At 40.7% G+C, this 14,916-nt stretch overlaps 1 long non-coding RNA gene across 1 annotated transcript; it reads right to left on the bottom strand.

The window, feature by feature from the left end:
• Nucleotides 1–6,008: 6,008 nt before the first annotated feature.
• On the bottom strand, nucleotides 6,009–10,107 carry LOC123167988 (uncharacterized). Its single transcript, XR_006484173.1, has 3 exons — nucleotides 6,754–10,107; nucleotides 6,595–6,656; nucleotides 6,009–6,499 (listed from the first exon to the last, which is right to left on the bottom strand). It is a non-coding gene; the product is annotated as an uncharacterized lncRNA (long non-coding RNA).
• Between the last annotated feature and the right edge of the window lie 4,809 nt (nucleotides 10,108–14,916).

The raw sequence follows: 14,916 nt of genomic DNA, 5'->3' as shown, positions 1-14,916 counted from the left end.
CCTCTGACCTGAAAGTTAAAGAAGGCAATAGCGGGAAGAGTAATATGGACAGCACGCTGCAGGTCAAAGATTAGTCGGTACAGGAGGGACTGCTCATTCCTCACAAGAAACTGATAGCGTACCAAAGCATTATAATCAAGGAAAGCAGGTGGTAACTCAATGTCATTCTCCCTTGTGGGTACCTCAAGATAATTAGCTAAACGGGTGGCATAAATTCCACCAAAGAGATCTCCATCTTTAGCATTAAGGTGTAACCTCCTCGCAATAATAGCCCCTAAATTATATCTCTTATCACCCAACACTGCACACTTGAGGACACTAAGATCCGATGCACAAAGGTGGCTATGATCATGTTTACCATTAATGCATTTGCCTATGAAGAGAGCAAAATAATGTACGGCGGGAAAATGAATGCTCCCCATGGAAGCTTGTGTGATATTTCTAGTTTCTCCTACAGTGATGCTAGCAAGGAAATCATTGTATTCAGTTTTGCGAGGCTCACTAAGAATACCCCATTGTGGAATTTTGCATGCATCACTAAAATCTTTTAGGTCCATGGTATAAGATTTATCATAAAGATCAAACAGTACAGTATGAGTATTGCGCTAGGATGTAAATTTAAATCTTCGCACAAATGAATCAGTGAGGTGATAGTATTGTCGACACTTATCTGACACGAAGTCCTCAAGGCCGGCATTTTGTACGTATGCATCAAACTCATCCTTGAAACCTGCATGAACCATGAATTCATCCGACGGGCATTCACAAGGCCGCACTTGAGCTTCCCATGGTGGTTCAAGGTCAGGCTCACGTATTGCTAGCCTCGGTGCTTGCGTCCTCGAGGAACCGCCTTGGTACATTTTCCTAAACATTTTTCTTCCTCTGAAAAATTTCTGAAATTTTTAGTGACTCAAAATAAAAGCGAACCAAACTCAACAAGATTGATAGCAACTACTCCTACAAGTGTCTAGAGGCTATATCATGCATCAAAACTACTTTGGACCATATAAATTTGACATGCAAGCTCAACAACAAGGTCGCCACAGCAGCAAAAAATTGCAATAAATAAAGCACTAGAACAAAAACTAATTGGACCATTGGAGGAGTCACATACCGAAGAACAATCCCCCAAAACAGTTTTGCAAATGGAGCTTTGCACAAGGAGATAAAAAATGGCAGCAAGATGAGCTAGAACACGGGTTTGAGCAACGGGATGATTTTTTGGAGGAAGACGAAGTGGATGGGTGCTAGAATAAGTGAGGGGCCCTACATGGGACCCATAAGGTAGGGGGCGCGCCCAGGGGGTAAGGCACGCCCTCCACCCATGTGGTCCACTGGTGCATCCCCTGGTGCATTCTCAGTGCTAGAATTTCTAAAATATTCTATAAAAAATCATACTAAATTTTCAGGGCATTTGGAGAACTTTTATTTTTGGGACATTTTTTATTGCGCGGATAATTCAGAAAACAGACAGATAATACTATTTTTGCTTTATTTATTCTAAATAACAGAAAGTAAAAAGTAGGTACAGAAAGTTGTGCTTTCAAATTCATCCATCTCATGCCTATCAAAAGGAATCCATTAACAAGGCTGATCAAGTCTTATTAACAAACTTCTTCCGAATGACATGGAACTGGAGAATTTTCGAATAACACTAGGTTACCTCAACGGGGATATGCATGTCCCCAACAATAAGAATATCATATTTCTTTTTGACAGTAGGGAAAGGAAATTCAAAACCTCCAATGGTAATAGTTGAAAATTGATACTATGAGCTTGTGGTTGTTTCTTCGGAAAGTGTATCATATGCTCATTACCATTAACATGAAAAGTGACATTGCCTTTGTTGCAATCAATAACAGCCCCTACAGTATTAAAAAAAGGTCTACCAAGGATGATCGACATACTGTCGTCCTGGGGAATATCAAGAATAACAAAGTCCGTTAAGATAGTAACGTTTGCAACCACAATAGGCACATCCTCACAAATACCGATGGGTATAGCAGTTGATTTATCAGCCATTTGCAAAGAAATTTCAGTAGGTGTCAACTCATTCAATTCAAGTCTACGATATAAAGATTAAGGCATAACACTAACACTGGCTCCAAGATCACATAAAGCAGTTTTAACATAGTTTCTTTTAATGGTGCATGGTATAGTTGGTACTCCTGGATCTCCAAGTTTCTTCGGTATTCCACCCTTAAAAGAAATTTCAGCTTCTGGTATCTTTCTTTTATTAGTAACAATATCTTTCATATACTTAGCATAAGGAGACATTTTCAGCATATCAGTCAAACGCATACGCAAAAGGATAGGTCTAATCATTTCAGCAAAGCGCTCAAAATCCTCATCATCCTTTTTCTTGGATGGTTTAGGAGGAAAGGGTATGGGTTTCTGAACCCATGGTTCTCTTTCTTTACCATGTTTCCTAGCAATGAAGTCTCTTTTATCATAATGTTGATTCTTTGATTGTGGGTTATCAAGATCAACAGCAGGTTCTACCTCCACATCATTATCATTACTAGGTTGAGAATCAACATGAACATCATCATTAACATTATTACTAGGTTCATGTTCATCACCAGATTGTGTCTCAGCATCAGAAATGGAAATATCATTTGGATTCTCAGGTGTATCTATAACAGGTTCACTAGAAGCATGCAAAGTCCTATCAGTTTTCTTTTTCTTTTTATCACTAGGACTAGGTGCATCAGTATTAATTCTCTGAGAATCTTCCTCAACTCTCTTAGGATGGCCCTCGGGATACACAGGTTCCTGAGCCATCTTACCACCTCTAGTCATAACTCTAACAACATTATCATTGTTCTTACTATTCATCTCATTGAGCAAATCATCTTGTGCCTTAAGTACTTGTTCTACTTGAGTTTTAACCATGGAAGCATGCTTACTAATAAGCTTAAGATCATTAACAGTTCTACTCATATAATTACCCAAGCAGTCAAGCATGTAAGAATTTCATTTCAATTGTCTACTAACATAAGCATTGAAGTTTTCTTGTTTAACAATAAAATTATCAAACTCATCCAAGCATTGACTAGTAGACTTATTATGAGGAATATCACCTTCATCAAATCTATAGAGAGAATTTACCTCTACTACTTGTGTCGGGTTATCAAGACCATGTATTTCTTCAATAGGCGGTAAATTCTTAACATCATCAACTTTAATACCTTTTTCTTTCTTAGATTTATTTGCCTCTTGCATATCTTCAGGACTGAGAAATAGAATACCTCATTTCTTAGGCGTTGCCTTAGGAGTTGGTTCAGGAAGTGTCCAATCATTAACATTACTCAATATATTATTCAATAGCAATTCAGCTTGCTCAACAGTTCATTCCCTGAAAACACAACCAGCACAACTATCTAGGTGGTCCCTAGAAGCATCGATTAGTCCATTATAAAAGATATCAAGTATTTCATTTTTCTTGAGAGGATGATCAGGCAAAGCAATAAGTAATTGGAGAAGCCTCCCGCAAGCTTGTGGGAGACTCTCTTCTTCAATTTGCACAATGTTAAATATTCCTTTAAAGCAGCTTGTTTCTTATGAGTGGGGAAATATTTTTCAGAGAAGTAGTAAATCATATCCCGGGGACTACGCACACAACCAACAGCAAGAGAATTAAACCATAACTTAGCATCACCCTTTAACGAGAAAGGAAACAACTTAAGAATATAGTAATAGCGAATTTTTTCCTCGTGAGTAAATAGGATGGCTATATCATTCAATTTAGTAAGATGTGCCACAAGAGTTTCAGATTCCTAACCATCGAAAGGATCGGATTCAACCAAAGTAATTGACTCAGGATCGACAGAGAATTCATAATCCTTATCACTAACAAAGATAGGTGAAGTAGCAAACTTAGGATCATATTGCATTCTAGCATTCAAAGACTTTTCTTTCAGCTTACCTAACAGTTTCTTCAGATCATTTCTATCATTACAAGCAAAAATGTCTCTAGCAGTTTCTTCACCCATAATATAACCCTCAGGTACAACAGGAAGTTCATATCTAGGAGAGCTAGTTTTATTAGGTGTTTCAGTTTTCAGTTTCAATAATTTCATTAGTTTCAGAAATATCATCATCTTCAGCATAATCAATAGTTCTAACTCTAGCAAGATGTTCATCAAGTAATTTACCCAGTGGCACATTTTTATCAAGCAGAGCAGTATCATCATAAACATCATTCATAGCAGAAGTGGCATCATCAATAACATGCGACATATCGGAATCAATAGCAGGTGTAGGTGTCGCAAGTTTACTTAAAACATAAGGTGAATCAGGTGCAGAGCTAGATGGCAGTTCCTTACCTCCCCTCGTAGTAGAGGGAAAAATCTTGGTTCTAGTATCTTTCAAATTCCTCATAGTGATTAACAGATATAAATCCCAAGTGACTCAGAGAATAGAGCTATGCTCCCCGACAACGGCGACAGAAAAAGGTCTTGATAACCCACAAGTATAGGGGATCGCAACAGTTTTCAAGGGTAGGGTATTAAACCCAAATTTATTGATTCGACACAAGGGGAGCCAAAGAATATTCTCAAGTATTAGCAGCTGAGTTGTCAATTCAACCACACCTGAAAGACTTAATATCTGCAGCAAAGTATTTAGTAGCAAAGTAGTAGGGAAGTAACGGTAACGGTGGCAAAAGTAACAGTAGCAGTTTTGTAGCAATCGTAACAGTGGCAACAAAAAAGTAACTTAGCAAAGATCAATATGAAACGAACTCGTAGGCCATGGATTAATGCTGGATAATTATGTCGGATGGCATTCATCATGCAACAGTTATAACCTAGGTTGACACAGAACTAGCTCCAATTCATCAATATAATGTAGGCATGTATTTCGTATATAGTCATACATGCTTATGGAAAAGAACTTGCATGACATCTTTTGTCCTACCCTCCCGTGGCAGCGGGGTCCTAATGGAAACTAAGGGATATTAAGGCATCCTTTTAATAGAGAACCGGACCAAAGCATTAGCACTTAGCAAATGCATGAACTCCTCAAACTACGATCATCACCGGGAAGTGTCCCGACTATTGTCCCTCCAGGGTTGCCAGATCATAACACGTAGTAGGTGGCTATAACTTGTGAGATAGGATCAAGATAACAAATATATTCATGAAAACATAATAGGTTCAGATGCGAAATCATGGCACTCGGGCCCTAGTGACAAGCATTAAGCAGCAAAGTCATAGCAACATCAATCTTAGAAAATAGTGGATACTAGGGATCAAACCCTAACAAAACTAACTCGATTACATGATAAATCTCGTCAAACCCATCATCGTCCAGCAAGCCTACGATGGAATTACTCACGCACGGCGGTGAGCATCATGAAATTGGTGATGGAGCATGGTCGATGGTGACGATGGCGAGGATTTCCCCTCTCCGGAGCCCCGAACGGACTCTAGATCTGCCCTCCCAATGAAGAACAGGAGGTGGCGGCGGCTCCGTATCGTAAAACGCGATGAATCCTTCTCTCTGATTTTTTTCTCCCCGAACGTGAATATATGGAGTTGGAGTTGAGGTCGGTGGAGGTCGAGGGGACCCACAAGGCAGGGGGGCGCGCCCTAGGGGGGCGCCCTCCACCCTTGTGGACAGCAGGTGGGTCTCTATTGATTCTTTCGACAATATTTTTTATATATTCCAAAAATATTCTCTGTGGATTTTCAGGTCATTCCAAGAACTTTTATTTCCGCACAAAATTAACACCATGGCAATTTTGCTGAAAACAGCGTCAGTCTGGGTTAGTTCCATTCAAATTATGCAAATTAGAGTCCAAAACAAGGGAAAAAGAGTTTGGAAAAGTAGATACAACGGAGATGTATCAATATGTCATTATAGTTTCCGTTCTGAATGGCAAACCCGTAATATATTAAGAAAGGTCATGAGGAATTTCACATGAACCATTGTTCATATTATAGCAATACTTTGCCTAGTGAAAATTATTTCTCATATCATGTGTAAAAACAGGTAGAGTATCTAGAGCAGAATGAACAAAATGAAAGATAAATTTCATCATCTAACAAACTACTTTGATAGAAAACAAATTAACCAGATAAAAATAACAGTGAAGACAGATCACTAAGAATCATACGTGTACCACTCGCATCCTCGCTCAGCCCCATGGCCTCCAACAACACAACAGTGTGTGTGTTCATGTGTGTGCGCGCGTCGCTGGTGCTCCTTCAACATCTATGCGACGGTTGCCACACAACGGTCGTGCCGCTGTACACTGCCGCCGCCTCGCTCTTTGTTATCTTGCCAAATGCTGCCACCGGCCTCCACCATGCCTTGCAATCTACCCATCCCAATTGCCACGGCGGGATCGCATCAGCTCACGCCAACAAATGCCTGTGGGTATCCTTCCTCTCCACATGCTTTGGGCCCTGTCTGGGGTACACCCTCATAACCTGCAATATTTCCTATGCTCAAAGCTGCCTGCTGCTACATTTCACAATGCCCATGATGCCTCCTAAATAAGTTGACCACAAATTTGAAACCATAAATCATATATTGTAGTATGCATCGCTAGATGCGGTAAACTTGAACCAGTGAATGAAAGCATACCTTTCTGAGAACTCTATTCTCACACTTCTCACACATTTTATGAGACTTGATAAAGCTTTGATCTGTGATAATATTTAGTTAATACTAAGAAACTTTAACTAATGATGAAAGAATCAAGGTGCTGTTAAATAGATCAAGACAAAAGGATGATTAGTTAACCTGTGATATTGTTTCGAACAATTAGGATTGAGTCAACCATGTATACATCTCCAGCTACAAGATTCCCTAAACAACGAAGAACCCAATTCAATACAAGCGTCAATTTACCTGTCTTGTAACATCATAGAAGATGCCCTGCAGTAAAAATCATATTATATACACTCTTGGATGTTTATACACAGTGCAGAATATATAAATAATTAAGGAGAAAATATCCTTATATAAATCACATGTGTTTACTAATCCCTAGATAACCATTTCGTAAAAAAGGTTATCTGTTTACTAATCCCTATATGAACTCTACATATAAACAAATAAGTCTATGCAGCAATTACATGGAGAGAAATTAGGTTTGTCACAGTAGGCAAGGTGATGGAAACCAAGGGTTAACGTTCTCCTGTGCAGACTACAAGTGGAGCAAAATCATATATCAGGTCCATTTGTGAGTTGATTTTTAGTTTTGAGCAGAAACAAAAGGAATACAATTTTGTATCATTCTTAAACACGGACTGAAAAGGCACATCTGCATTGGTATTCTGATTCATGCAAAATGGCAATAGCACTCTAGAACAAGAAATAGAATCTTGCCGACTGCTCGGGCTGTCACTTGCAAGCAGTAAAAAAAGCATGTATAACAAAATATTGGTGGGAAACAAAAGTGAGCAAGAACAAACCTTAATTTTCCATGACCATGTATCCCCGAGCACAACAAAGGCAATGTAATATATCTTATAACCTTTCATCGGAAAAGCTTCTCACAAACACAAGTCGTATATAAAGACCAAAATGACTGAACATGAAAATAGAGCATACAATATGAACAATGGAGCAAAAGCCAAACTTGAAAGGTTGCAGATGTTGCCGAATGGAGCAGACATACAAATTCACTAGAACATTTTTAAAGAAAAATGGGGAACCTTTAAAACAAGCTGAATTTACGGGATTAAAGTTAGATATAAATTAAAACACTATAAAAAATTGTCAAAGATCATTGGCAAGTAATTTGAAGGAAGTAAGTTAGTAACGGATATTGTCCAATCAGCCGGAAAAAATTAGTTCGAAATAAATATGAAGATCTGAAATTTTAATTGCATCACGAGGAGGTAGTGAGAACTAAGAATCAATACCTAACTGATTTTTCTCAAAGCACCTTGAAGGACCAGTAGGTTACCACCGCTACACAGAGAGTCGGGTCCACTGCCTCCGCGTCTGCTCCTAGCTCCATCAGTGGACCGCCACTATATCCCGCAGCAGCTCCAGCAGCGTCCCTTCTGATCAGGGGCAACCACATCGGCGCCCAGCACAAGCGGTGCACACACGGACGTCCCCGCCACGACATGCAACAACATCAGCCCATCGGCGGTGATGCGGGGCCTCCACATTGGCGCGCAGTTTGAGCAACCCACGCACAACTCAAGCTAAATACCCATGCGTTGCCATTGGACGATAAATAAAATATGTGTTCGTTAGTTAATATATTTAATCAAATACGCCGAGTACAACATAAGTTCAGTTTCACCACATCTCATATATACATTATTGATCTCACCAACATTTTTGAATGTTAATATACATAAACAAAAGATCATATCATAACTGCTGTCCTAACATACATAAATGAATGTAGGCACTCTCGCTGTCCTAGGGGTAAAGATCCTGCACTGTTTCGTACCGAGTCTCGCCACTATCGTCTATTCTTATGGTTACTCTCATAATCATGGACAATTTAATTTTTGGAAAGATCGGGATGGTGCTGCAATTATGCATGTCAAGAGAAAGCTGATCAAATGCCATAAGCCTAGAATCCTGCGCTAAGATGAAACTTAGAACATGCCTTGCACTATACTGAAATTTTTTACCTCTCATATTTATAGACCCATGGGTGATAAGAAATCTATATGCATCCCTTCTGCTAGCCACATCGTGGTCGCCCCCACGCTCGTCAACATGCTTGTCTTCCTCGTCAGCACGCTTGCCTTCCACATCGTGGTCGGGCCCACTGCTTAGTTTCGGCTTCACCCCTGGAAATGTTTATTGAATACAAAAAACACTGACCTGCAATAGATAAGCTTGATTCTTCACTGCAGAGAATAATTTGGAGGTATTAGCAAAGACAAGTGCTCCATAAGTTTGCATGACATAATGGTGTGAGCATTAAAAACATTGAAATAACAAGAGAGCCTGTTAATTCAGTAAACTCCTCCATTTCGCTAAATTCTCTAGCATCTCATCAGACCAAGCAGAATGGCATTTCGAGGACGCTTTTTTGTTGTTACGTTTTCTAGTCAAACTATGTCGCAACTAAGAAGCACAAAAGGCTTAGAACTAAAAAACGAGGATTGCACAAATTAGTCACGATGGTATTGGAACTGCAAGCATCCTGCTAGGAAGGCCACAAATATCGAGTCAGGACATAAAAGCAAGTTTTCAAGCATCACATATTGCAAAATCACGAAACATATTGTTATATTTCACATTGTGGTCATCATGCCAACTCTCTCCCTCTATATGCAAGTGTAACCACGGGAAGAAATTTCCTTGCTCATCCTTGTTAGCAGGGAAATACTTAAAATATCAAGAAGGCTGATAGTGTAGTTATATACCACATATACGATAGAGGTCTAATAGTATACAGGACGTAGCACAAGGGCAACAGATTTCTTTGCTCAGATGACTAACACAAATTAAATAGAAGATAGTGCAAGGAAAAGAATTCGGAATACATATCAAACAAAATTAACTAAATTCAAATGTTACTTCTGTAAAACTGGTTTTTCTTTTCAGATCAAGAATGAAAACATCAGATACACTACCTATGGTCAAGCTCATACCAACAAACTGAACAAGGAGCTATACTATGTCCCTTGCAAACTGACCGACGACCTTCGATGGTGGATGGCGACCTTCGCAGGAGATGGCGCCATGGAGAGCAGCGGGATCGAGGGAGCAGAGAACTGAGGGCTCGCTGGCTCAGCTCGTGGGAACAGTGAAGACGACGGGAAGCGGCAGATCTCACCTTGAAGATGCTCTAGGGTTACGGGAGAACACACTGACGCGAGGAATGGGGCGGTTGCTGCATCCATGCCCTGACCCGCTCGAGTGTCTGGCAGTGACGGATCGCGGCATGGGAACGTTCCAGGGAAACACGCGCAGACGTGCGCAATGGGGCGCCCGCCTCAATATCCGGGCGAAGAAGGCGACGAGAGTACAAGGGAGCGGAAGAGGGAGAGACAGAGGGATGGTGGGTTTGGGGGGGTCACGAGGCAGGCGGGGCGAGGGGCAGTGGCGGCGGAGGAAGGCGGGAGGCGGCGGAGACGGGGAACCCTAGAAGAGACATGGCCGAGCGAGAGAAGATTGTAGAGATCGAGAGAGGCGTTGGTCGATACGTTTCTTCGTAGAGGGGAAAACCGGATGAAAAAAAAACGAACGTGGAGGGGTAGTGGTGGTGGGAGCGAGCACGAAAAAAACCAACAAAAAAACGGACGAAGATGGTGGGACGAAAAAAAAACCATGGATGTTATTCTACCAACTCAAACAGTTGGAGTAGAGATATAATTTTTTATATTGTTTCATGCTATTATATTATCAATCTTGGATACTTTATATGCATTTTAATTCTATTTTATATCATTTTTGGGAACTAACATATTGATACGTCTCCAACGTATCTATAATATTTTATTGTTCCACGCTATTATATTATTTGTTTTGGATGTTTTATATACATTAATATGCTATTTTATATTATTTTTGGGACTAACCTATTAACCTAGAGTCCAGTGCCAGTTTCTGTTTTTCTCTTGTTTTAGAGTTTCGCAGAAAAGAAATACCAAATGGAATCCAAACGGAATGAAACTTTTGCGATGATTTTTCTTGAATCAGAAGACATCCAGAGGACTTGGAGTGCAAGTCAGGGAAGCCACGAGGCAGCCACAAGGACGGAGGGCGCGCCCCCACCCTTGTGGGCCCCTCGTGACTACATCGACCTATTTCTTCTGCCTATATATTCTCAAATATTCCAAAACCAACCAGGAGAGCCACGAAAACACTTTTCCACCGCCGCAACCTTCTGTACCCGTGAGATCCCATCTAGGGGCCTTTTTTGGCGTCCTGCCAGAGGGGGATTCGATCATGGAAGGTTCTACATCAACACCATTGCCTCTCCGATGAAGCGTGAGTAGTTTACCTCAGACCTACGGGTCCATACCTGTTAGCTAGATGGCTTCTTCTCTCTCTTTGATTCTCACTACCTCCTCGATGTTCTTGGAGATCTATTCGATGTAATACCTTTTTGCGGTGTGTTTGCCGAGATCCAGTGAATTGTGGATTTATGATCAGCATATCTATGAATATTATTTGAATCTCCTCTGAATTCTTATATGCATGATTTGATATCTTTGCAAGTCTCTTCGAACTATAAATTTGGTTTGGCCAACTAGATTGGTTTTTCTTGCAATAGGAGAAGTGCTTAGCTTTGGGTTCAATCTTGCGGTGCTTGATCCCAGTGACAGAAGGGGAACCGACACGTATTGTATTATTGCCATCGAGGATAACAAGATGGGGTTTTCATCATATTGCTTGAGTTTATCCCGCTACATCATGTCATCTTACTTAAAGTGTTACTCTGTTCTTTGAACTTAATGCTCTAGATGTAGGCAGGAGTCAGTTGATGTGTGGAGTAATAGTAGTAGATGCAGGCAGGAGTCGGTCTACTTGACACGGACGTGATGCTTATATTCATGATCATTGCCTTAGATATCATCATAACTTTGTGCTTTTCTATCAATTGCTCGGTAGTAATTTGTTCACCCATCGTAATATTTTCAATCTTCAGAGAAGCCTCTAGTGAAACCTATGGCCCCCGGGTCTATTTTCCATCATATAACTTTCCGATCTACAATTTTAGTTTCCTATTTATTTTCTTTGCAATCTTTTACTTTTCGTTCCATAATCCAAAAATACCAAAAATATTTACTTTACCATTTATCTATCTCTATCAGATCTCACTTTTTGCAAATAACCGTGAAGGGATTGACAACCCCTTTATCGCGTTGGGTGCAAGTTGTTGATTGTTTGTGTAGGTATTCAGTGACTTGTTCATTGTCTCCTACTGGATTGATACCTTGGTTCTCAAAAGCTGAGGGAAATACTTACTCTACTTTGCTGCATCACCCTTTCCTCTTCAACGGAAAAACCAACGCAAGCCCATGATCCATCTATATTAACAAAGCCCGTGATATAGATCACGAGAGAGAGAGAGATTAAGCACATAGCTACTGGTTCAAACCCTCAGCCCCGAGGGTGGACTACTCCCTCCTCATCGTGGTGGCCGTCGGGATGATGAAGATGGCCACCGAAGATGATTCCCCCCTCCGGCAGGGTGCTGAAACGGGTCTAGATTGGTTTTCGGTGGCTACAGAGCCTTGCGGCGGCGGAATTTCTGATCTTGGTTAAGCCCGAAGGGTTTCGGAATATTGGGGAATTTATAGTGCAAAGAAGGGGTGCGGGAGGCCACCGAGGTGGGCACAACCCACCTGGGCGCGCCTGGGCCCCCAGGCGCACACTGTTGGGTTGTTCCCCCCTCGGGGCACCTCCCAGGTGCTGCTCTGGTCCATCGGGAGTCTTCTGGCCCATAAAAAATCCATAAAAAGTTTCGCGGTGTTTGGACTCTGTTTGATATTGATTTCCTGCGATGTAAAAAACAAGCAAAAAACAGCAACTGGCACTGGGCACTGGGTCAATAGGTTAGTCCCAAAAAATGATATAAAGTTGCTATAAAATGATTGTAAAACATCCAACAATGATAATATATTAGCATGAATACTTCATAAATTATAGATACGTTGGAGACGTATCAGCATCCCCAAGCTTAATTCCTACTCGTCCTCGAGTAGGTAAATGATAAAAGAAATAATTTATGAAGTGTGAATGCTAGCAAAGTGCACAAGTTTGATCAATGATAATTTCAATCACTTTTCCTAGCATCATAACAGCAATTCTTTCTCATAAAATTTCTCATGTTGTAGTGGCAACCAATTCACATGTTAAGGTTTAAACAATGAACTCTCTTGAAACCCAACAGCCTATGTTCTTAGTCACCAAGCAATTGTAATTCAACTTATTCAACAGAGTCTAAGTAAGAGCTCCACATACTCAACAATCATATAGTCTTCCATGATTGCTAACACTCACCGCATACTGTAGCAACCAGACCTCAAACAGTCTGTGCTCCGTGCTTTAGTGTCATCCCTAGATCAGTAATGCTGACACGCACAGTACAAATGGGGGATTTATAACAGAGTAGCAATCACACACTTATTACATCGAGTATCTCAAAAGAGAAATAAGTATGATAAATATGGCTTAAGGCCATCTAATACGATAGCAGCGGAAGACTTGGAAGAATAGTGAGTCCATCAACTCCAACGGCATCACTGAGTATAAGACCACGACCTAAGGCACCTTACTCGTCGTCTGAAAAGTCTGCAACATAAAACGTTGCAGCCCGAAAACGGGTCAGCACATGGAATATGCTGGCAATGTAACACGTAGAGAGTAATGAACATAATAATGCTATTCTACATGCATATATGGCTGGTGGTAAGCTCTATGGTTATTGTTTTTGCAAAAAGCCAATTTTTCCCTACTGCAAAGGAATAAATTTTATTAAACTATCATGGTGGTTGTTAAACATTGAGAATGGTTGACAGCATTCTCAGCCCAATTAAGTATCATTGTTAACCCAACAAAATTAATTAAAGTAACATGGTGATGAGATTCACATGATAATCCAAGTACTAGATACTCAAGTTGTCCATAACCGGGGACACGGCTAACCATGATTAGTTTGTACACTCTGCAGAGGTTTGCTCACTTTTCCCCACAAGACTCGATCGCCTCCGCTTGATTCTCGCACTACATGATGTTTGAGAAACGGATGACCGAGACACAGTCTTTCAGAAACAATAACTCTTTATTCCGGGTGGACAGTTACACCTACTTGCCCCTACATCTGCTAGCCCACCTCTTCAAGAGATCATGTAACCTACTCAACTATGCTAGAGCCCATAATAGCTTGTGGCTGCACACGGAAGTTTCTAGCATGAATAATCTTATGATCCTTTTGAGCCTGGGTGGCGGTCCTTAGAAAAACAGGCAACACTGGGTTCTCCAGGTGCCTCAATCCACCCAGATGTGAGTTTTAGTTGCCACCTTAAGTAAACCATTAATTAACAATCTCACATCTGTCGTGAATATCTCTCAAACCCAATCCACGTCTACTAGCATAGCATAGCGATATAAGCAAACGCAGAAGTAACTCCCAAGGGTTTGATAATAAACAGGGCAATAGGTACTACCTCAACTACTTCCCAATACCCACAATTTAATTAGATCCTAATCATGCAATGTTTGAGGGTTGGTCTAATGCAATAAAACTGGGTAGTAAAAAGGTATGATCAAAGTGTTACTTGCCTTGCTGATGATCCGTGAAACTTAGAGATTCGAAATAGCAAGCGGCGCACTCCGGGTACTCTATCGCAAACAAACATCCATACAATAAGCACTCATCAAATGCATAGGTAAAACTCAAATAAAAGATCTAACCAGAAAGTTCAACTTAAGAACTCCAGTTTGCAAAAAGAATCAAATCGAACGAAGCAACGAAAGTCAAACGGCGAGAGAAACAAGCTTCGTTTACTAATCTAGATCTAGGTCAAATTTTATAGCAGCAAAAACTTGTTTGAGTAGGTTAAACAGAAAGAGAATTTTGAGACGAAACTCTAGGCGCTTGAATCGCCTGATTCCGATAAACGAGCGAAAAGATAAACTAAAACGAAAATCTGATCAGAAATCGCGATCTGGAATAATCGCGGAAAATCCGACGAAAAAGAAAACTGACGAACAGTTAAACGAACGGACGTTCGTTAAGAGCGACTAACCGACGAACACGTTCATTAAAACGAACGGATCGGTGAACGTTCACTAATTAATTAAATCGAGGAAAAAAATAAACCAATCTATTTTAAAAAAATCTATGGTTTCGAGAAAAAAATAAAAAATAAACCGAGGCGATTTTAAAAAAAAACGGACGGCGAACGGCGGCGGCTCCGGCTAACCTCCGGCGAGGCTCGGGACGGGCTCCCGCGGGTCGGGCGAGGTGCG

The sequence above is a fragment of the Triticum aestivum genome, chromosome 7D (genome assembly GCF_018294505.1).
Source record: "Triticum aestivum cultivar Chinese Spring chromosome 7D, IWGSC CS RefSeq v2.1, whole genome shotgun sequence".
NCBI lineage: Eukaryota > Viridiplantae > Streptophyta > Magnoliopsida > Poales > Poaceae > Triticum > Triticum aestivum.
The sequence above is the reverse complement of the archived record's forward strand: the minus strand, read 5'-3'. Positions and strand labels throughout refer to the sequence as shown.